Raw genomic sequence first — 25779 nt, 5'->3', positions numbered from 1 at the left:
TCAAACTGCACTGCATGTACAGCTGCCATATTTATAATATTTAGAAAACACATGAAAGAGTTATGTATGAGTGATATCCCTTCAATAAAATTTGAAATACAAAAAAAAACTCCCTTGAGGCCGAAGCCCTTAAGTGATTCAATGTGGTTTTATTATAATGTTGCTGCTGTAAAACTGGACAGCCAGTTGGTATTTTAGATTCTCTCCAGATGAGAATGCACAGAATAACACTGTATTATGAGAATTATGTTTCCTCTCAGTGGTGCTATTTCATCGCAATAAAACTAAAAATAATGAGGCGAGTTCCAACCATTGTGATACCACACACAAATATTTGCAATTTATAGTTTTCTACCAACAGCTTTTTTGTAATATTCACAAATAAATTGCAGGGGGTAAAAATAAAACTTGGACAGGCATGCAATTTCACAGGTAACAGAGAATTAATTGGGTAATTAATTGCCAACACAGTGGAGAAGGGGAAGTGAGAGCAATCATCGAATCATACTGCACAGAAGTAGGCCATTCAGTCCATCTGTGCTGGCTGTCTGTTAGAGGAACCAATTAGTTTCCTCTCCACTGCTCTTTCCACACAGCCCTGTGTTTTCTGTTTCTTGCTCGGTTGAGATCCTGTCATTTATTGGAAGTATTCAAATCTTCCCATTAGCCAATGCATTCCATTAGAGACTTAACAATGGTACAAAATTTACAAAGTTCCCCAGTTTACTTGATTTTCAGACATAGGTTGATAGAAAACAAAAACAGATTTCTATGCTGAACGAGAATTACTTGACGTGAAAATAAATTAGACTCTTGCTGCAGGTAACAGTTATAAACCATTGACATATAACATTATTACTTAAAACACAAGTCTCCTTATAAACCTGTCTTAACCACACACAGACAGGCAAACAAATGGGGAAACCAGATTCTGGATTAGTGGTGCTGGAAGAGCACAGCAGTTCAGGCAGCATCCAAGGAGCAGCAAAATCGACGTTTCGGGCAAAAGCCCTTCAGCAGCCCATCTGCAGTCATTGTTTTTACCTAAATGGGGAAATCAGGTTAGTGGGTCATAGGGGGAAACTGGAAAGCCAGCTCAATCAGCTTTGTTCCCAGGTTGCAATGCTCTTTATGTCTGTTCTGATGGCTACCACAATGCTTTGCAACCACATTTCCCTGGGTGTGTCTACTGGTTGGTGAGAAATATAGGGCAGCTGGTTTACTTATCAAATGTCTCTGACTTACCAATTAATAGTCAAAACTTATGCCAGGATACACCAGCTACAGGATAGATACATTGGTTTTCTTCAGGTTTTAAATTAGATTTGATTGTGGAGAACAGCAATACTACTCCTGAGCTCAGAAGAACTGAACACTCTCTCTCTCTCTCTCTCTAACTTGTACCCAACTTGAAACTGCTTAGTTACCCAAGAACCAATCACATCATTATTGTTGGCAGGCAGAAGATAACTGGTCATCAATAACTGGTCACTACTCCATAGACCAATCAACTTCTTGTTGTCAACCAGAACTACAGTCGTACACCCCCTCAGCTTCAAAACATATACAACTCAAACATCAACTCCAGCTTGTTCAAACAATTCCTTACATGATGCTTGGCATGAAGGTTGGGTTAATTTCATTTCAAAGCATGATGCCACCCTTTCAAACAATGGTTTTAAATCAGATCTTTCTCATTTCAATCCACAAATTTTAGAATGCAGAAAATAAAAAGACATGGTCCTTACAGAAAATCTATGGGCACCAGCCACATGCATCCCTCATCCACAGACATTGATAGCTCAGGCTTGTCAACTCCATAACATCCTCATGGCTCCTCTCTGATCCATTGCAAGGGGCTGATGAAGGAGAGCCCTACATTGTCAAGTGCACCCAGCAACTAGTGTTGGAAGGCTGCTGCATGAATACTTTGTGCACACAGACAGGCACCCAGCTCCTGGTTTGGATCAAACTGTATCTCAGGCTGCTCACTTGGTCACTCAGCGCTCATTCACATAGCGTCTACCTGCTTGATCCCAATATCCTTGTCTTGCTGTGCCATACATCCCTGTTAGTACATTGGCACATCAGCCACATTTTAAAGGCTAACTATATTGCTGTATTGTCATGCCGTCTTGCACAGACACACAGTCAGGTTGATTGTCAGTGCAGGGATTGCAGAGGGATATCCTGCTGTACATGACATAAGGCATCAATCTAACACTGACAACCTGTGCCAACTAGCCTGTGCAGCTAACACACACTGCACATCTATTCACCCAAAGTGCCATGTCAGACCCTGGGCTGGGGCTTTTCCTCAGTCCAGCCTGGGATGCAGGGACTGCTGTTAGCAAGGGGTCCTGTTAGTGTCAGTCATGGACATAGTCCACCAACAGTCCAGTAGCTTGGCCGCAGTGAATCATTTGCTGGAAGCAATGCCAGTCAGGGAGTGGGTCATGGCCAGTTCTGTAGAGATATCACAAACATTCATGAGGATTACAGATCATCAGTCTGGGAGCAGCAAAGACAGAAGCTTACCACTGGGGCCTGCACAGGGGGAGTGCAGAGTGCACCTCGGAGTAAAGCTACTCTGTCATTTCATGCTGTCTGTATAAGGACTGCATCTGGTTGTGTTATTCAAAGAATCAGAATTAGAATTAGAATTAGGTTTATTGTCACTTGTACTCAAGTACAAAGTGCAGGAGTACAATGAAATATATACAATGTCATCACATATATGTGAATGTACAGAACCAATGGGCTGAAACTTCCATTTTTTGGCTAACTATCAGTGTCGTTGAGATCTTAGGAGGAGTTCTTGATTGATGCCTAACAAGATCCCTTGTTGTACCTTACAAAGCTCTCCTCATGGACTACCTACTCCACTCCTTAGGCACTACTCCAGCCTCACTCTCACCTCATCTTTCTATGGAGCATTCCTGGAGTAAACTGACCAAAAAAGCTAGCATTCCTGGCACCCATGCCATCTTTAAAAAGTCACCGTGCACAAAGACAAGCATTGGCAATCAGGCACTGCCACTTACCAGCAACATAAAGTCACAGCATCCACAAAGCCACACTAGTCACGGCTCATAGACAGCATGGCTGACACTCCCTCTCAAGTACAAAACCATTCTGTCCCTTAGTCACTGTTTACCGACCAGGACACTTTACCTATCCTTTGCTCCAAGCTGAGCTCCATCCAATCTAAACACCCTCTCTGAGTCACCAATACTCTGTCCCCAGTGTCCACTGTAGACCCACATTTGTCATTGTCCATGAGGGGGTATCACATACAGGCGAACAGTAGGACAATTCCAAAGATGAACTTCCAAAGACAACCAACAAAAGCAAACACAAACAAAATGAATAGAGGCTGCAGTTCATCCCCACAATGCAGGCTACATAATCAATGAGTATTTTACAGCCAATGATTGTCTTCTGTAACCAGCTCTCATCTGTTGTCAATCTGGTCCTGTCTGGGTTGCAGCACCTTACGCTGAGCTCTCTCATGGATGAGGAGAGCCAGCTCCTCCTCAATGTCTTCATCCTCCTCTTTGGACGACTGTCCCCATTTGCCCACTTCCTCAGCATCCAGCACATTGCCTCACTGCCTGCTGCAATTGTGCTGAGCACAGTACTCCAGGATGATGTGGTATACTCCGTCTGGACTGTACAGGAGGGCATCCCAGACCACTCCAAGTAGTGGAATCTTATCTTCACAGCCTCACTGTCTGCTCCACTATGGTGCTGGATGAAGCAAGGGTGGTATTATACCTGTGCTCCACATCAGTCAGGAGGCTACACAATGGTGACAATATCCATGGTTGCACTAGGTGGCCCATGTCCCCAATAACCTGCCTTGTAAAGCACCTGAACCCTCAAACTCACCAGGTACATGAGAGTGCTGCAGGATGTAGGAGCTGTGACAGCTGCCAGGGTGCTGGGCTCACATCTCTGGAAAGTGGTCACGGTGATCCCAGCTCACCTGGACATTGAGTGAATGGAACCCCTCCCAGTCGATGAATTCCACAGTGTAGTGATATGGCCCACTCAGTGCAGTGCATGTACTGTCAATGGCACCCTGCTCCTAGGAAAACCCAGTTACATTCCCAAATCTTACTGCCTGGCTGCAGCACTGACCTCATCATCAGGAAATGGAATGAGCTGCTGGGGTCTCATACAGATGGCATCAGTGACTCTCCTGATGGATTCGTGAGAGCACGACTGAGAGATTTCATGTAGGTCACTTGTCACTTCCTGGAAAGAGCCAGAGACAGCGAAGTTCATGGTTCAGTCAGGGTAACTGTCAGCTCTTGTACCATTTTCTCCCTGCTTTCCAACAATATGTCGTGCTCTTGGGGTTGGGTGGTGAGAGTGTTGGAGGGAGGAACTGTGTGAATCTGTCTCCTAGACATGAGAACCACTGCTGAAGGTAGACCACTACCTAGAAGAATAAATCACAGATTTAACATTGTTATCTGAAAGTTTGGCAAATCACTTTACATTCAAAAGTATGAATTTGGTGAACAGGACATAGAAACTTCCAATGAAATCTTGCACCACGTCTCAGAACAAATCTCATGTGGCACAGGGATTCCCTCAGTTCTTGAATTTAACAGATGTGACATGTTTCACATAATTCGCTTATTTGATTCCTGTCCTTATTAATACTAAGCGATTGGAGGGATGTGCATGCCCAATCACTTTTTTCTTTCTGCACCCATGTCACCTATATGCACAAGCGAAAGTGAGGACTGCAGATGCTGGAGATCAGAGTTGAGAGTGTGGTGCTGGAAAAGCACAGCTGGTCAGACAGCATCCGAGGAGCAGGAGAATTGACATTTCGGGCATATGCCTGTTCCTCGGATGCTGCCTGACCTGCTGTGCTTTTCCAGCACCAGACTCTCGACCTGTATGTATAGCATGCAGAATTATACTTTTACAGAATTATGATACTTTTCCAGAATTATGATCCTTTTGCCTCTGAAGACTATGTTCTTGGGGAGTCCAAATGAATGACCAAAACGAATGTGCTTGTTTAGGGAATTGTTGGATGTAATCAGACCATTTTTTGATGATGAGAACCGAGAGAACTGTGGATGCTATAAATCAGAGGCAAAAACAGAAGTTGCTGGGAAAGTTCATCAGGTCTGGCAACATTAGAGTTAATGTTTCAAGTCCGGTGACCCTTCCTCAGAACTGATGGTATTTAGGAAAATGTCAGTTTGTATGCAGAAGATAATGTAGAGGGGAGGGGGTAAAGGAGTAAACGATAGGTGCAGATAGAGCCCAAAGAGAGAGAAGAACAATTGGTACAGACAAAGGAGTAGATAATGATCTGGCTAGGAGAGTGAATAGCTGTTAATGGAGACTATTAGTGGCTAACAATAGGTAGTGTGTAATGGCAGACTATATGAAAACAAGGCCTGGTGTGTGGGGGTTGGGGGCTGGGACATGGGAGATTTCAGGCCCTAAAATTATTGAACATGATATTGAGTCCTGAGGGCCGCAGGGTCCTGAGAACAGCAGAAAATGAAGTGCTGTTCTTCCAGCTTGTGCTGAGCTTCACTGGAGAGATGTTGGCCAGGGAAGAGGATGGTGGAGGCAGGTACTCTCATAGCATTTAGGAAGTGTCTGAATGAGCTCTAAAGGTGCCAAGGCATAGTAGGCTATTGACTAACTGTAGGTTAAATGGGATTATTGCAGTTTGATGTTAATTGGTCAGCAAAGGCATGGTGGGCTGAAGGGCCTGTTTCTATGTCGTATGACTTTATGAGCATAGTGCTTCTACTTTTTTTTTTGCCTTCTCCTTTTCTCTTAGTATTGTAGTGGCATAAATTGCTACACTTTGAAAGTTACAAGTTTGTGACTATAGTAAGTGTTCAAACCAAAAAAAAAGTATTGATGATATCACATCTATTTTTATTTCTGTGCCATTGTGGAAAATAAAAAAGTAATATTGACTAACATCTGGACACAGGTCAGGTCTTTTAAGTGAATGAAGCAGTTTCTTTAGTATTTGTTTTTGTACTTTGTTCCATGATTACTTTCTTAGATCAGAACTGTTATTCAAAAAGATTAGTTTGTACAGTTTGTAGTCTTTAGTGTTGTTGTTGCACTGTAGTCTTAGTTGTGGTTGTAACTTCAGCTCTGAACTCCCTGTCATGACTGACTTTCATTTACTTACTGCAGCCGTGATGCACTTTCTGGCTTTGTATATGTTGGCCCACGTAACATACTACAGAGAATGGGATTCTTGTTAAGACACATGTTGAAGTTTAAAACAAATATTATGTATTTACATGGACACAATGTCACAGACCTACACATATGGTCTGGGTTCTGTGATTACTGATGTTAATGTATATCGCAGACATATATCTAACTGAATGAAGAGACTACACTGATTCTATAGTATACAGAGAGTGACTGAAGGTGAGGTGAATACTTTAATACTAGAGTATCATATGTAGTCAGGTCACATCACTATTTTTAAAGTATAGGCATGTCTACTCTGGGGTTAATGCCATAATACAACATAAATAGCTCATTAATGGCAATGCATTGATTGTCGATGGTTAACATCATGATTGATGCAAATTTTGAATGTGGAGGTCTTTAATTACATACTCTGAACTTTAAACCAGTCAGTCTGATCCCATCAGCCAAGACAGCAACAGAATCGTGCCGAACTACAATGCCAGCCTCAAATCTTGAACCTTAAAACCTGCTTCAAATGATCTTGAATTCACCTGGAAAAGCAACTCATCATCAGTCTACTTCCTTTGCCAGAAACTGCCATCTCACCTATGTATCCCCAACTTAGAAGGAACTCCTGACTCAGCCATTTGGAATCTGATCTTCCAGCAAACTTGATAACTTTGTTGCGAGCCCTGAGGTGACATCAGTGAGGTAGGCACAGCAGCAAAAGATGGTGCCTGAGGATCAGTGAAAACATCGATTGCAGCAATAGTCTCTGAGATTGATGTGCCCAGTGTGGATGGTGGCGAAGGTAAATTAGCACAGCAGTGAAAGATGGCACCCAAAGATTAGCAACTTTCCAGTTAGTTGGGTCTGGCGATGCGGTCGTGGTTCTGAGCTGTCTCGGAACTCGTACAGAGACGGACTTTCATTTAAGCAATACCTTTTCATTTTCTTTTCTGAAACTATCAATGTGGCACTAGAAATGCTGATAAGTGAAAGCTTTTCATTGTAAAATACAAGTGACAATAAATCATTCATTCAGTCATTCATTCATTTATATTGTTAGGTTTTAATGTTCATAGAAGTGAAATTCCTTTCTTTTATTGTATCTTGATTGTGTGTGTGTGCATGAGTGTGCGTGTGAATGTATGTGTGTGTGTGTATATATGTGTGTGTATTTATGCGCATGAGTGAGAAAACACATTAAACCACTGTGGGATTGAATGTAAGGATAAAAATTACTTCTGTTTCAATCTAAGATTGTTTACAGTGACTGTTTCAATTTAAAATTAAATTTATGTAAACAGGCTTTTTGGAAACACACTTCAATCTTCAAAATTAAACCACCTTAATTACATACAGAAGGCAAGCAGAATTAAAGGGATTCAGACTATCACTTTCCATTTCCATAACTGGGGTTAGAACATAAAAATATGTAAAATGAAAAAAAAAGTCATTTGGATCAATTGCCCATTCTCCTCACAGTACAGTGATGAACTCCATCCAACTTCTCTTTTCCTCCTGAGGAATAGATCAACAAGATTTGTTCCTCCCTTGGGAAGATGAATTGTTGAGTTCCAAATGACCAAATGCTTTCATTCAGCATTATGTACCCTGGGCCAATTTTCTGTCTCAGCACAGCCTTTCTCTAGTTCTAGCAGTTTGAGTACCATCATGTTCCATGTAGCAGTCAATAATCATTATCTAAATTGTCATTCTAATTATCGATCCTGTTACTTAGATATTCATCCAGTTCTTCTTTAGGGCGTTAATCGATAGACCATTAACTGCTTTACTTCTCAGTCTGTCTTACTTTTGAGGGGAGAAGGAATTCTTTATTTCCTCAACTATTGCTTGGGGCTTGTTTTTGTATTCGCAAGTACAAACTACTTTATCTACTCTTCTCAGCATTTTAACTTAAAATGAATTCTGTGTGTCTGAGTTTGTCCTTGTAACTTGTAACCTGACTATCGCAGCATGTGAGGTCTGATCTTTGTATAAAATGGTCTTACAAGTGTTTTAAACGAAAATATGTCCAAGGTTCAAATCCAATCCAGGTTGAAAGTCTCCTGTCTGCTGATTGTTCCCAATATTAATCTGATGGCAGCTATCTCATGGGATATTGTGATTCCACATGTGATGATGTCAGATCTGTTTGAAGAGACAGTCCTCAGGTGGAATTTGGAGGAATTGGGAGGTGGACATACATAGAGCAAAGGAAACTTGCAACTTTATTGATCGATCCCCAGAACTATTGCTAAGGCACTGGAAGATCATATTTTTCCCTGACAATGGGAGGAGAAAACCAATGGCCCTTACCAAAAGGATTGGTTGAAAGCAGCTGAGGAGTTGAGCAGCGTGGTCATTGTGCTTTGGGTGTAGTACAAGAAGTAGTTGGATGTCTTAACTAGATGAAGAAAGTTGAGTACATTTACTGACTCACCAACAATCTGTGGCTTAAATCCCATCCTCTTTCTTTCTGACTTGTACTTTATCACTTTTCTTCTCTTACCAACTTGTAATAAGATCATATCTGGGTTATTGATAGAAGGTAGTCCATGCCTTTGAAATTGAATATCAACAGTTCTTATTATATACACGCACTATCGACAGGAGAACATCTCTGAAACTCTATAACTGCAAATTTCTGATCCATATGACCTGATGTCCTCTGGACACCGTTCCTTATGCTCAGTATTAAAGGAAAGGTGCAGTTAACCTTTCCAAACAACTCATTTTTGAGCAACACCCAATCTACTTTCTTTGATCTTTGTGACATTCTCACTTTCCCATCAACCAACTTAGAATCATAGGAAGTAGGAGCAGGAGTAGGCCATTCAGTCCTTCAGCACTGCTCTGCTATTCATTTTGATCATGGCTGATCATCCAACACAGTAGCCAGTTCCTGATTTTCCCCCCAATGCCTTGATCCCAATAGCCCCAAGTGCTGTATCCAACACCTTATAGAGAGTCATAGAGATGTACAGCATGGAAACAGACCCTTCGGTCCAACCTGTCTATGCCAACTAGATATCCCAATCCAATCTAATCCCACCTGCCAGCACCCGGTCCATATCCCTCCAAACCCTTCTTATTCATATACGCATCCAAATGCCTCTTAAATGTTGCAATTGTACCAGCCACCACCACATCCTCTGGCAGCTCATTCCATACACGTACCACCCTCTGCGTGAAAATGTTGCCTCTGAGATCTCTTTTATATCTTTGTCCTCTCACCCTAAACCTATGCCCTCTAGTTCTGGACTCCCCGATCCCAGGTCTTGAAATCGTGTTGCATGATGCATGAAAGAAATACTTTGGCCTCAGCTGCTTTCTTTGGTAGTAATTTCTGTAAGATCACCACCCTCTGGGTGAAGAAATTTCTCCTTCTCTCAGTCCTAAGATGGATTGTCCTACATCCTTAGACTGTGACCTCTTGCTCTGGAGTCCTTTGTCATAGGGAATACCCTTCCTGCACCTAGCTTAGTCCTGTTGGGATTTTATAGGTATTTAATCACACCAATCCTTGAAGAGTGTAAAATTCAAGGAAGGTCGTATCAAACTGGAGGGGCCACATCATTATTATACAGTTTAGAAACGGAGAGAAGAACGCCTTGGAGATAATCGTATATCTGTGTCCCTCTCAACTGGAGATGGTGAGGTAGTGGGCACCCAGTTAGCTGTGTTTGAATTACAAATATCAGACAAATTACAGACACATGCTGAATTCATTTCATCGATGACTGAAATACAAGCAGTCTGAGCAGGCTGATTGTTCATTTTCTAACTCTGCCATGACTGAATCAAAATCCTTTCCTTTATCTTCCAAGGTCTTCATGCATACAGCAAGTGTCACTGGACATGTACAGGGATAATTCCTAAGCGGGTCTCATTCCTTTTAGGGTGTACTGTTACAGGGCTTACAGCCACTGCAGGATTAGTTGCGGTGGATCCATGTTAGCATATAATCCTCCACAAGCTCTGCTGACAGGAACATCAGATGTCAGTGGCTATCTTGAAAAGGTGAATGCTAGTGGTACATCAGACATTTAGCTGGTTATTGACAGATATGCCATACACACTCTTCACAATAGCAGAGAGGATTGAGAAATCCAACTTGATCAGGTGTGGATTGGCGGTGCAGGTTAGAATGTAAAGCCTGGAGTTTGTTGCTATTTTTATGGAGCTTCAAGTTGGCTTTCGGTTGAGTTGACACAGCCATGACCATGACAATGGGAAGACTGGTAGCATATGCATGAATTTATAATATGTCAATGATCTCCCCCACACTGCTGTACAGCAGAGTGGTAGGGTTGAGGGGACCCTGGTCCAGGAGAATGATGATGACAAAATGGGACATGGGAATGCTATTTAAAAAGCTGTAATTTCAAATTCAATTCCCCACACTCCACAATCACCCAGGCCAGCGCTGGTACTGACACAATAGTCTGAATGACCTCCTCTGTCTCATTAATTTTCTGTGTTCTTCAACATGCTTTCAATTCTTCTAATCGCGGAAGAGGAGCGATTTTTAATGCTGTCATCAAGAGCTCTGAAACACAGAGATCTCAGGCTGAGTGCATCTCAATCATCAAAGCAAGGCTCTGAGCAGTCTGCCTCTACCTTTGCTGAAATCACTGAAGGTGAATGGGAGGAAATGTGCATTATGATTCAGGAAAGTACATGCTGTAGCTAAGTTTCTTTTCTTTTATCTGAACAAATTAATTGATTAATTTGGAGCTCACCTATTCCTTTGTTCCAATTGTCAATCTCTGTTTCCATTTTTTTCATGATAAATATCCACTGACTGAATGGATGCATGACCTAAGGACAGCTTAATGTCAAGCAACATGGAGGAGGTTGTGATGCTTATGGTGGGATTTAGCCAGTGATTCTTGTTTCCTATGTTTTCTTGTATGAGCCAAACCAAGTTGCATCTTTTTGAGTTGTTAGGATATTTTGGCAACAATGTTATTTGGTTACTGTGGCATTGGTTGTCCTTTCTTTAATTCCTTCTCTAATTTAAAGTTCTGATGATGTGTTGTCCATTCTCTTTCATCTGCGCACCTTTCTACTGCCATTATGCTTGATGTAGCTCAACGTCATTATATCTGATCTACTTGTAAGTGCTGAAATCACACCTATCAACATTGTTCACAGGCAGGGAGTTTGAGAATTTTAACCACCTTATATATATTTCTGATTCAGAGTGATTTGTGACTTGAAGAGGAATTTGCAGGTGGTGGTGTTCTGAAGTATTGGTTGCCCTTGTTTTACCCGGTGGTAGAGATTATGTATTTGAAAGTTGTAGAAGAAGATTAATTGTCTGGCTGTTTGGTCTCTGTTGTTGGAGATGATTATTGGCTGGCACCTTTGTGGCATAAATGTTACTTGCCTCTTATCAGTCCATGTCAAGATTAGAGTGGTGCTGGAAAAGCACAACAGATCAGGCAGCATGTGAGGCACAGGAAAATCAACGTTTCAGGCAAAAGCCCTTTATCATGCCACTCAACAGATTCCTGATGAAGGGCTTTTGCCCGAAACGTCGATTTTCCTGCTCCCCGGATGCTGCCTGACCTGCTGTGCTTTTCAAGCACCACTCTAATCTTGACTCTGATCTCCAGCATCTGCAGTACTCACTTTCGCGTCTTATCAGTCCATGACTGAGTGTTGTCGAGGTCATGAAATATCTAATTAATTAAGACGTCATAGCTGGAACTAAATATTCATCGATCAAAACCCAGGAAATGCCTACATAATAACATAAACCTCTGTTCAAGAGGGTAGCTTAGCACAATCCTTTCAAGAACATTTAGGGTTGGGCCATAGATGGCAGCCTTGCCAGTGGTGCTCATATCCCATGAATGAATTTTTTTTAAAGAACACATGATTGCAAAAGTGTTGCTGGATTTCTTTGTTATGTCTTGTGCCTCTTCTGGAAATAGTTGTCCATCTAACAGTTGGAAATTCTTTGCTTCGGAAAAGCACAGTTAAATGCCAAAGAAAACTTGCTCCTGAATATACCTTAATGCAAACTACAGAATAGAACCCAACTGCACCAGTTAGCCAAAACCGGATGTTTGACTGGCCTTTCGAGATAAGAAGCTCCTTTGGACTAGGAGGGCTTGAAACTAATCGCAAAAGGGATTGAGATTCCCCCCCAAGCTTCTTTCACTTAGTACTTCCATAACCGACTGAATGATTTTTTTATGCATTAGTCATTGCTGGACCGAAAATGAGATCTCAAATAAGCAATGTATTTAACCCAGTGCATTATTCATTTTCCTCCACATGATCATCTTTCATTGCTATGCACTAAATGATGTTATATTTCTTCCCGTGTGCTTATGAATAAATTCTAATACCAGAGTTTGTAATTGTACAATTTGTTTCTGGGCACCTGCTATTTGTTACTTTCTGCTTTGGTACTCCTGTGAAGCATTAAAGGTATTGCAGCATGCATCATATGTTTTCAGATAAACAAGCTGGAGGGTGAAATTCCAGTTAACTAATGTCACTGGAGCATTTGAAATGAATCGAAGATTTTCTGGGTTTTTATTCATACTCACTTTTTCAGCCAAATTATTGATGAGCAAAATCTTATCGCTATTGTTTGCAATTTGGCCCAGACGGCTGACACATTTTGTTAGTGGTGATAACTGCTAAAGTGTTCCATGTGCCTACTCAACCTTTCAAGATTTATAAAATAGCTTGACTGAAGTTAACTGATTAAATTCAGGTTTAGTACTAAGGTCAGTCTGAAATGAAGAACTGTGTCAGTTAAAAAAGATTCCAGATTGTTGACAAAAAAACAATCACTGCAAGGAAATATTTTGTGCAAGGATATATTTTATATAATTTGCTTTTTATTAAGAAGAAGGGTCATTTGGGATCATGGAAAACTAACAATAAATGGATTCAAGTACAGCCCTTTTAAGTGTTAATATGATCAAACTAATCAAAATTCATGCCACTCAACAATGTGTGCGGAGCTGAGGCTTGTCCTACTCAGCTCTCAGCCTCTAAAACAGATCAGACAGATGTATTAAAATGCAAATTTTTGGCTTCCTCTCCATTATATCTGCTGACTACTTATACAATTTACTGGTTATTGTAAAGAAATTACCATAATGGGTCTCATGGGAAACAGCCACAAACGCCATGAAATATTACTCAAAATGGCATTTCACGACAATTATCTAGCCATTTTAATTCAGTAACAAAACATCTGATGGTTGAACCATTTAAGTCGAATCTGGTGTTATTGCCATTAAAACAAAATGCTAATCGTCACAGAATTGAGTGGTGTTCTGTCACCTCCAGAGATTTTGTAGATAATTGTGAAGATAAATTGAGGTTAAACAGCTGAATAACCCTTGGGCTCCTCCTGCGTGGAGGCATGTGCAGCTCTGTGATTCAATGGCAAGTGTAAAATCTGCGCGTGCAGTAAGAGAAGCAGGGCTTATTGGAAAAGTATAACACAAGTGATGTGAAGGAATTCATTCTTCTGCTTCATATAACAACAAGGCAACAGCTTCAGCAATCGATACATTAATTTACTTCAGACTTGCTCCACGCCTCCAAAACAATGTAAAATGGTGCACAACAAGTTCCTTGATATTTACCTTTTGAATTCCTTGACATAGACAAAGATTCATAGAGTCATAGAGTCATAGATTTGTACAGCATAGAAACAGACCCTTCAGTCTAACTCATTCAGCCAATCAGATATCCTAAATTAATCTATTCCCATTTGCCAATGTTTGGTCCATATCCCTCTAAACTCTTCCTATTCATACACCCACCCATATGTCTTTTAAGTGCTGTAATTGTACTAACCTCTACCACTTCCTCTGGCAACTCATTTCACACATGTACTATGCTCTGCGTGAAAACGTTGCCCCTCAGGTACCTTTATATCTTTCCCCTTTTACCTTAAACCTATGCCCTCTAGTTTTGGACTCCCATACCTTAGGAAAAAGACCTTGACTATTCACCCTAACCATACCCCTCATGATTTTATAAACCTCTATCAGGTCACCCCACAGCCTTTGATGTGCCTGGGAAAATGGCCCTACCCTAATCAGCCCTTTCTATAGCTCAAACCCTCCAATTCCAGCAACATTCTTGTAGATCTTTCCTGAACCCTTGCAGATTTAACAACATCTTTCCTATTGCAGGGAGACCAGATCTGAATGCACCATTCCAAAAGTGACCTAACCAATATCCTTTACAGCTGCAACACAATATCCCAACTCTGATACTCAGTGCACTGACCAATAAAGGCAAGTGTACCAAACACCTTCTTCACCATACTGTCTACCTGTGACACCACTTTCAAGGGACTCAGAGAATCCCTACAGCGTGGAAGCAAGTCATTTGGCCCATTGAGTCCACACTGACTCTCCAAACAGCATTCCGCCCAGACTCACCCCATCCCTGTAACCCTGAATTTCCCATGACTAATCCACCTAGCCAATGGCTCCCTGGATATTATGGGCAATTTAACATGGCCAATCCACCCAACCTGCACATCGAGTCATAGAGTCATAGAGATGTACAGCATAGAAACAGACCCTTCGGTCCAACCCATCCATGCCGACCAGATATCCCTACCCAATCTAGTCCCATCTGCCAGTACTTGGCCCATATCCCTCCAAACCCTTCCTACTCATATACCCATCCAAATGCCTTTTAAATGTTGCAATTGTACCAGCCTCCACCAAATCTTCTGGCAGCTCATTCTATACATGCACCACCTTCTGTGTGAAAAAGTTGCCCCTTAGGTCTATTTTATATATTACCCCTCTCACCCTAAACCTATGCCCTCTACTTGTGGACTCCTTCACCCCAGGAAAAGACTTTGTCTACTTATTCTATCCATGCCCCTCATAATTTTGTAAACCTCTATAAGGTCACCATATTTAGATTGTGGGAGGAAAGCGGAGCACCCAGATGAAACCCATGCAGACATGGGGAGAATGTGCAAACTCCACATAGACAATCACCTGAGAGTGGAATTGAACCCAGGTTCCTGACACTGTGAGGCAGCAGTGCTAACTACTGAGTCACCATGTCGCCCCTCTGGTCTTTTTGTTTGGCAAATGTCCCCATGGCCTTACTATTAACTGTACAGGTCCTGCCCTGATTTGCCTTACCAAAATGGAATAACTCACATTTATCTAAATTAAACTCCATCCACCATTCCTTGGCCCATCTGATCAAGGTCTTGTTGTATTCTGATATAACCTTCTTCACTGTCCGGTACACCACCCATTTTGGTGTCATCTGCAAACTTGCTAACCATATCCCCTATATTCACATCCAAATCATTCATATAAGTGACAAATAGCAGTGGACCCAGCACCAATCCTTGTGCACTCCACTGGTCACAGGCTTCCAGTCTGAAAAACATCCCTCCATCACCACCCTCTGTCTCTTACCTTCAAGCCAATTTTACAACCAAATGGCTAGCTTTCTCTGGATTCCATGTGACCCAAACAGGCCCTTCGGCCCAACAAGTCCACACAGCCCCGCCGAAGCGCAACCCACCCATGCCCCGACATTTACCCCTTACCTAACACTACGGGCAATTTAGCATGGCCAATTCACCTGACCTGCACATCTTTGGACTGTGGGAGGAAACCGGAGCACCCGGAGGAAACCCACGCAGACACGGGGAGAACGTGCAAACTCCACACAGTCAATTCCCGACTCAGGCGACTGACTGTGTGGAGTTTGCACGTTCTCCCCGTGTCTGCGTGGGTTTCCTCCGGGTGCTCCGGTTTCCTCCCACAGTCCAAAGATGTGCAGGTCAGGTGAATTGGCCATGCTAAATTGCCCATAGTGTTAGGTAAGGGGTAAATGTAGGGGCATGGGTGGGTTGCGCTTCGGCGGGGCTGTGTGGACTTGTTGGGCCGAAGGGCCTGTTTCCACACTGTAAGTAAGCTAAACTAAGCTAATCTACCTTACTAACCAGTCTACCATGCAGAACCTTGTCTAATGCCTTGCTGAAGTCCATAAGGCAGTATCCTTGCTTTTCTTTCATCAATCTCCTTTGTCATTTCTTCAAAAAACTCAATCAAACTTGTCCCACACATAAAACCATGTTGACTATTCCTAATCAATCCTTGCCTGTCCAAATACATTTAAATCCTAACACTCAGAATCCCCATCAACAACACATCCATCGCTGATGTCAGGCTCACTGTTCTATAATTCTCGGGCTTTTATTTACCACCTTTCTTAAATAATGGCACCACATCAGCCAATCTCCAGACTTCCCGCACCTCCCCCATGGCTGTCGATGATACAAACTTCTCTGCAAGGTATCTAGCAATCACTTCCCTAGCTTCTCACAAAGTTCTGGGATACACTTGATCAAGTTCTGGGGAGTTATCGACCTTGATGCATTTTAAAATGTCCAGCATTTATTCCTCTGTAATATGGACACTTGTCAAGATATCACTCTTCATTCTTTTCCTCACAAATCTTTATTTCCTTCAAACATTTGATTCCATTTTCAAACATTGGGTTTCCTGAGTTCGAAGTTTATTGAGAGGAAATTTATAATTTACCAAACAGTTCAGTTTAAGAAGTTAAAACCCAAACTTATCCAGACTTCTATGGCCAAAAATGCAAATCGGGGCAAAGGTTCCTGTGGCAAAGTTGTAATGTCCCTATATGTAAGCTAGGAGACCTGGGTTAAAGTTCCATGTAATCTAGAGGTGTGTAATAATATCTCTGAACAGCTTGATTAAAAATTAAATCGACAAATGAGGGCATGATAGATAGATGACCAATGGCCAAATTAGGAATTTTATTTGTGTGCAATTACAAAATGGACAATAAGCCATTAGCCCTTCCAGCTTGTGCCACCTTTTAAATAGATCACACCTGACCTGTATCTTGACATTGTCTGCCCATCTAAGTTTTACAACTCCCTTCTTCTGCTATTCAATTTTGTTGACATTTGAGGAAGTTCATGATGAGTCGGGTGCATAATGGATGCCTGGCAAGATAATGGCATTTCCGCTGAATGCAAATTTTTGCCCCTGTAAATATAAATTGCTTTGAATGACAGAATAAATGAAATGAGATTATGATTTGCTTCTGTTCAACTTAAAACGACAAAAGACTTGCACTTATGGAATACTTCTCATGCCCTCAAGACTTCCCAAAGCTCTTTATAATCAATTAGGCACCTTTGATGTGTAATCCCTTTCGATGTAGGTAGAATTCTGGAATCATTTACAGAAATCATCTGCCTTCAGTCATAATTTTGAACAAAGGCCGCTTGGCAGAGCTTTATTTTTCTCCCTCAGTCTCCAACAGATAGAAAGCTGCAGGAAAATAAAGTGCCCTTTATTAGCTGGAAATACTTCAGCCCACACATATTTAGTGCTTCCTTGTTGTTTTTATGAGTATGTGCTTTAACTCAAATAAAATGAATCTGTTTTATTTACAGGAGTAATGTCCGGTAATTATTACATTATCATGGGCTATTGCTAAGTAGCAGCATTTTTAGTGACGGTCAAACAAATGAGCTGGTCATAAATCTATGCAAAATGTCTCCTCTGACGAGTAGTAATCATAATGCATTTTAGTTTATTAACCCTTGAAAGTGGAACCATATTTGTAAATTAATTCAAAGGAATCTGCTTATGTTCTTGCTGTGTAGGATCATGGAAACTGCAACCTGTGATCAGAGGTACCTGGTAACCTTACTGGAGATCAGCATCACCTAATGCTCCTGTACAATCCTGTGATAAATGGCTCTTTGTAAGACCAAAATGATCAGTGAGGATCATTGGATTAGAATCTGAACAGTGCCACTTATAGAGCATGTGGATCATGATGCTGACTGAGAAGACGCAGGCAACGTGCAAACCTTGTGCTACCCGCCCATCAGCATGATGACAACATGGAGCCATGCTGCAAATATCCTGCTGACTAGCCACATACTCAAAGGCAGCCTCAGGTGCAAGCATGCTAGCACAATTTATATCACTTCTTAAACACAACCTGCATCTATTTAAAGGGAACATTCTAAATTCAGCAGTTGGTAGAACTATCTCCAAATGTTTTTCAGGAAGTACTGAATGTTACCAAGAGAGCAGCAACCAAAAAGAAGGCTTCCAGGTTTTCTAATGGGATAGTGGATGTCTCCGTCTGTAGGGTGGAAAGGAGGAGACAGAATTTATGTTCAGTATGTCAAAAATACATATTTTAGTTTAAAATGGAATTTCATAAATGAATGATTAACTAGATCAAAGAGTACAAATATAAAAAGGATACAGGTCATTAAATCATATATGGATCGACTTTTTCCACTGATATATTCTTACATGGTTATATGAAGATTATATATGGAGACAACAACCTAAAAGGTAGGTTTAAGGAAAGACTCGCTTCTGTTCCTCCTGGATACACTGTAGATGCTGTTGATCCCCACACCCAGCTCCATTTCCCAACAGCAACTACTTTACAATTTCATAACTTCCCAATATCCCAATATGACTCCTCAATTTTCCAGTTACAGCTGTAGACTTTGCCAATGGACAAGGGCTGGTTAGGGTAAGTTTGCTCCTACAAATTCTCCTTTATCTAGACTGTGTCAACAGCATCTCTAATTGTCAGTGGTAGATGATAAACTACTGGTGAGTCCAAGCAAAAGGGCCACTTACCTCAGTTAGCTAGAGGTTTATTGCATGATAGCAATAAGCACAACTTACGTTACTAGTCAACGTAATTATTATATACGAGCTGTATATAATAGATCTGCTACCTCTGAAGGCAGGTATAAATCTCAACTGCCTCCACCCAAGACAGTGTGACATCAACAAATTGTGTCGAGCTAATGCAAAATAAAAATGAACTCTTAAAGGATAATTGCCTTATATAACATCTTCCCCATAGCTTTCTTTCCCATTGTTTATTATTATATATTCAATTTCTTTCATGATATTACATTTGCCAGTATTCCACCAAACCATAGAAACATTACAGCTCTGAAAGAAGCCTTTCAGCCATTCATGTCTGCTCCATCTGATTAAAGTAGCTGCCTATTCTAATCACATTTACCACTACCTGGTCTATAGTCTTGCAGGACACAGTGCTTCAGGTGCTCTGTCTCTCAGAGTCACTCCCAAAATTTCTGCCTCCCATTTGCTGCTCTGAATTTGCCCTCAGGTTCCCTCACCCTGTCAGGCTTGATTAAAAGTAGCATGGGCAAAAGTTTCTGCAAGGATATTTATTGTTGTGGTTCTGTTCGCCGAGCTGGAAGTTTTTGTTGCAAACTTTTCGTCCCCTGGCTAGGCGACATCATCAGTGCTTGGGAGCCTCATGCGAAGTGCTTCTTTGATGTTTCCTCCGGTGTTTATAGTGGTCTGTCCCTGCCGCTTCCGGTTGTCAGTTTCAGCTGTCCGCTGTAGTGGTTGGTATATTGGGTCCAGATCGATGTGTTTGTTGATGAAGTTTGTGGATGAATGCCATGCCTCTAGGAATTCCCTGGCTGTTCTCTGTCTGGCTTGCCCTATGATAGTAGTGTTGTCCCAGTTGAATTCATGTTGTTTGTTGTCTGTGTGTGTGGCTACTAAGGAGAGCTGGTCGTGTCGTTTCGTGGCTAGTTGATGTTCATGCATGCGGATTGTTAGCTGTCTTCCTGCTTGTCCTATATAGTGATTAGTGCAGTCCTTGCATGGTATTTTTGTACACTACATTCGTCTTGCTCATGTTGGGTATCGGGTCCTTCATTCTGGTGAGTTGTTGTCTGAGCGTGGCTGTTGGTTTGTGTGCCGTTATGAGTCCTAGGGGTCGCAGTAGTCTGGCTGTCAGTTCCGAGATGCTCCTGATGTATGGTAGTGTGGCTAGTCCTTTTGGTTGTGGTATGTCCTCGTTCCGTGGTCTTTCTCTTAGGCATCTGTTGATGAAGTTGCGCGGGTATCCGTTTTTGGCGAATACCTTGTATAGATGTTCCTCTTCTTTTTGCAGTTCTGGTGTACTGCAGTATGTTGTGGCCCTTTTGAATAGTGTCCTGATGCAGCTTCGTTTGTGTGTGTTGGGGTGGTTACTTTCATAGTTTAGGACTTGACTTTAGGATCATCAACGCCACACTCACAGGAATCCGATTCACGAGAGAAGAAGAAAAGGATAGCCAACTCCCATTCCTAGACGTGATGGTACAGAGAACACCAAACGGAGAATTCACCACAAGGGTATACAGGAAAGCCACACACACAGACCAAGTCCTAAACTATGAAAGTAACCACCCCAACACACACAAACAAAGCTGCATCAGGACACTATTCAAAAGGGCCACAACACACTGCAGTACACCAGAACTGCAAAAAGAAGAAGAGGAACACCTATACAAGGTATTCGCCAAAAACGGATACCCGCGCAACTTCATCAACAGATGCCTAAGAGAAAGACCACGGAACGAGGACATACCACAACCAAAAGGACTAGCCACACTACCATACATCAGGAGCATCTCGGAACTGACAGCCAGACTACTGCGACCCCTAGGACTCATAACGGCACACAAACCAACAGCCACGCTCAGACAACAACTCACCAGAATGAAGGACCCGATACCCAACATGAGCAAGACGAATGTAGTGTACAAAATACCATGCAAGGACTGCACTAATCACTATATAGGACAAACAGGAAGACAGCTAACAATCCGCATACATGAACATCAACTAGCCACGAAACGACACGACCAGCTCTCCTTAGTAGCCACACACACAGACAACAAACAACATGAATTCAACTGGGACAACACTACTATCATAGGGCAAGCCAGACAGAGAACAGCCAGGGAATTCCTAGAGGCATGGCATTCATCCACAAACTCCATCAACAAACACATCGACCTGGACCCAATATACCAACCACTACAGCGGACAGCTGAAACTGACAACCGGAAGTGGCAGGGACAGACCACTATAAACACCGGAGGAAACATCAAAGAAGCACTTCGCAGGAGGCTCCCAAGCACTGATGATGTCGCCTAGCCAGGGGACGAAACGTTTGCAACAAAAACTTCCAGCTCGGCGAACAGAACCACAACAACGAGCACCCGAGCTACAAATCTTCGCACAAACTTCCTAATTCTCTACAGGTATAGGCATATACAGATCCCACCTTCCTCAGAACTAGTCTCAATGACCAGAGATCTGATGCTAAGCTTTTCAGCCATCTGTGAAATCACTCAATTCTCCTATTTGTATGTTCACTAGCAAGTAGACTAGGAGTAACCGTGAAACTGCCGCTTAAATGTTGCGCCTTCCAAACTGCTTACATAGGTGTCTGATATTTGCTCTTAGGACTTCATACCCATTCCTACTCAACTTACCAGTACCAACATGGGCTACAACATCTGCTGGATCACCCTCTTTCAGAGGAATGCCCCGTAGTTGCTCCATAATATCCTTGGCCCTGATACCAGTGAGGCAATATATTATCCCGGAGTCTTATAAATAGCTACAGAAGTGCCTGCCTGATCCCCTAACAATCAAATCCTCTATCACTATTGCTCTTCTATTCTACTTTCTCTGTCCAACCGCTCATGGTAATAATGATCTGACTGTACATGCTCTCTCCTGAGAAACAATCCTCCTCACCAGTATCTAAAGTGAAATACCAGTTAGCAAGCAAGATGGCTCAGGGGTCTCCCGCTTTGCAGTGACCAATTCCCTCGGCGTCAGTATGATTCTGACCTAGGGAGTGACAATCTCTGCCTTATGGACATACAACAGTGACTCCAGCTACTGCTCAAGATCCAAAACTTGGACTTCAGCTTGAGCAGCTAATCCAGGTAAATTTATCTGGAATATTGGTGTATCAATAGACAATAGGTGCAGGAGTAGGCCATTCTGTCCTTCGAGCCAGCACCACCATTCATTATGATCATGGCTGATCACCCTCAATCAGTATCCTGTTCCTGCTTTATCCCCATAACCCTTGATTCCACTATCCTTAAGAGCTCTATCCAACTCTTTCTTGAAAGTATTCAGAGACTTGGCCTCCACAGCCTTCTGGGGCAGAGCATTCCACACACCCTCTGGGTGAAGACGTTTCCCCTCAACTCTGTTCTAAATGGCCTACCCCTTATTTTTAAACTGTGTCCTCTGGTTCGGGACTCACCCATCAGCGGAAACATGCTTCCTGCCACCAGAGTGTCCAATCCTTTAATAATCTTATATGTCTCAATCAGATCCCCTCTCAGCCTTCTAAACTCAAGGGTATACAAGCCCAGTCGCTCCAATCTTTCAACGTAAGATAGTCCCGCCATTCCGGGAATTGACCTTGTGAACCTACGCTGCACTCCCTCAATAGCCAGAATGTCTTTCCTCAAATTTGGAGACCAAAACTGCACACAATATTCCAGGTGTGTTCACACCAGGGCCCTGTACAGCTGCAGAAGAACCTCTTTGCTTCTATACTAAATTCCTCTTGTTATGAAGGCCAGTATACTATTAGCTTTCTTCACTGCCTGCTTTACCTGCATGCTTCACATATTACAGAATGTCCACGCCACTTAGCCAAGCTGAGCTACCAGATGGTCTCTTTAAAATCTATATATTCCAATTTACACAGCAGAACAACTTGCCAGTACTCACCAATCAACATCCCTCCCTGAACTGAAGTAATAGCCAAATGCGGGAACTTAAAACTGGTAGATGAAAGAAGCACCTCCTCCCTAGGCCTCAGCGAGTTCCTTTTAACTCACCAAACTCTCGATTTGTCCAATAAAGGCTGTGACATCTTTCTTGTTGACAATATGAAACAATTCATTTATGCTAACCTAAGTAATCCATTGAATCCATTTTTATGTTTATGTTTCACCATGAGTCTAAGAAGGTGAATGAATAATTCTGTTAGTTGCCCCTTGACCAGTTATAGAGTCATAGAGATGTACAGCATGGAAACAGACCCTTCAATCTAACCCGTCCATGCCGACCAGATATCCCTACCCAAATCTAGTCCCACCTGCCAGCACCTGGCCCATATCCCTCCAAACCCTTCCTATTCATATACCCATCCAAATGCCTTTTAAATGTTGCAACTGTACCAGACTCCAACACTTCCTCTGGCAGCTCATTCCATACATGTACCACCTTCTCTGTGAAAAAGTTGTCCCGTAGGTCCCTTTTATATCTTTCTCCTCTCACTCTAAACCTATTGCCCTCTAGTTCTGGACTCCCCCACCCCAGAGAAAATACTTTGTCTATTTATCCTATCCATGTCCCTCAATTTTGTAAACATCTATAAGGTCACCTCTCAGCCTCCGACACTCTAGGGAATACAGCCCCAGCCTGTTCAGCCTCTCCCTGTTGCTCAGATCCTCCAACCCTGGCAATATCCTTGTAAATCTTTTCTGAACCCTTTCAAGTTTCACAACATCTTTTCGATAGGAAGGAGACCAGAATTGCATGCAATATTCTAACAGTGGCCTAACCAATGTCCTATACAGCCGCAACATGACCTCCCAACTCCTGTACTCAATACTCTGACCAATAAAGGAAAGCATACTAAACGCCTTCTTCACTATCCTATCTACCTGCAACTCCACTTTCAAGGAGCTATGAACCTACACTCCGTAGTCTCTTTGTTCAGCAACACTCTCTAGGACCTTACCATTAAGTGTATAAGTCCTGCTAAGATTTGCTTTCCCAAAATGCAGCACCTCGCATTTATCTGAATTAAACTCCATCTGGCACTTCTCGGCCCATTGGCCCATCTGATCAAGATCCTGCTGTAATCTGAGTTAACCTTCTTCGCTGCCCACTACACCTCCAATTTTGGTGTCATCTGCAAACTTACTAACTGTACAGCTTATACTCGCATCCAAATCATTTATGTAAATGACAAAAAGTAGAGGGCCCAGCACCGATCCTTGTGGCACTCCACTAGTCACAGCCTCCAGTCTGAAAATCAACCCTCCACCACCACCCTCTGTCTTCTACCTTTGAGCCAGTTCTGTATCCAAATGGCTAGTTCTCCCTGTATTCTGTGAGATCTAACCTTGCTAAACAATCTCCCATGGGAAACCTTGTCGAATGCCTTGCTGAAGTCCAAATAGATCACATCCACCACTCTGCCCTCATCAATCCTCTTTGTTACTTCTTCAAAAAACTCAAGTTTGTGAGACATGATTTCCCACGCACAAAGCCATGTTGACCATCCCTAATCAGTCCTTGTCTTTCCAAATTAATGTACATCCTTTCCCTCAGGATTCTCTCCAACAACTTGCCCACCATTGAGGTCAGGCTCACTGGTCTATAGTTCCCTGGCTTGTCCTTACTACCCTTCTTAAAGAGTGGCACCACGTTAGCCAACCTCCAGTCTTCCGGCACCTCATCTGTGGCTATTGATGATACAAATATCTCAGCAAGAGGCCCAGCAATCACTTCTCTAGCTTCTCACAGAGTTCTAGGGTATACCTGATCAGGTCCTGGGGATTTATCAACCGTTATGCGTTTCAAGACATCCAGCACTTCCTCCTCTGTTATCTGGACATTTTGCAAGGTGTCACCATCTATTTCGCTACTTTCTATATCTTCAATATCCTTTTCCACAGTAAATACTGATGCAAAATACTTGTTCGGTATCTCCCCCATTTTCTGCAGCTCCACACAAAGGCCGCCTTGCTGATCTTTGAGGGGCCCTACTCTCTCCCTGGTTACCATTTTGTTCTTAATGTATTTGTAAAAACCCTTTGGATTCTCCTTAATTCTATTTGCCAAAGATATCTCATGTCCCCTTTTCACCCTCCTGATTTCCTTCTTAAGTATACTCCTGCTGCCTTTAAACTCTTCTAAGGATTCACTCATCTATCCTGTCTGTACCTGATATATGCTTCCTTCTTTTTCTTAACCAAATTCTCAATTTATTTAGTCATCCAGCATTCCCTATATCTACCAGCCTTTCTTTTCACCCTGACAGGAACATACTTTCTCTGGACTCTCATTATCTCATTTCGGAAGACTTCCCATTTTCCAGCCGTCCCTTTACCTGCAAACGTCTGCCTTCAATCAGCTTTTGAAAGTTCTTGCTGGATACTGTCAAAATTGGCCTTTCTCCAATTTGGAACTTCAACTTTTAGATCTGGTCTATCCTTTTCCATCACTATTTTAAATCTAATAGAATTATAGTTGCTGGCCCCAAAGTGCTCTCCCACTGACACCTCAGTCACCTGCCCTGCTTTGTTTCCCAAGAGTAGGTCAAGTTTTGCACCTTCTTTAGTAGGTACATTCACACACTGAATCAGAAAACTTTCTCGTACACACTTAACAAATTCCTCTCCATCTAAACTCTTAACACTATGGCAGTCCCAGTCAATGTTTGGAAAGTTAAAATCCCCTACCATAACCACCCTATTGTTCTTATAGATAACTGAAATCTCCTTGCAAGTTAGTTTCTCAATTTCCCTCTGACTATTAGACAATAGTGATATTGATATCACCAATAAGGTGATCATCCCTTTCTTATTTCTCAGCTCCACCCAATAACTTCCCTGAATGTATTTCCAGGAATATCCTCCCTCAGCACAGCTGTAAT

This window comes from Chiloscyllium plagiosum, unplaced genomic scaffold, assembly GCF_037043375.1.
Source record: "Chiloscyllium plagiosum isolate Xiang-an unplaced genomic scaffold, Cpla_swu_hap1 HiC_scaffold_25, whole genome shotgun sequence".
Taxonomy (NCBI): domain Eukaryota; kingdom Metazoa; phylum Chordata; class Chondrichthyes; order Orectolobiformes; family Hemiscylliidae; genus Chiloscyllium; species Chiloscyllium plagiosum.
This window is presented reverse-complemented; position numbering follows the sequence as displayed.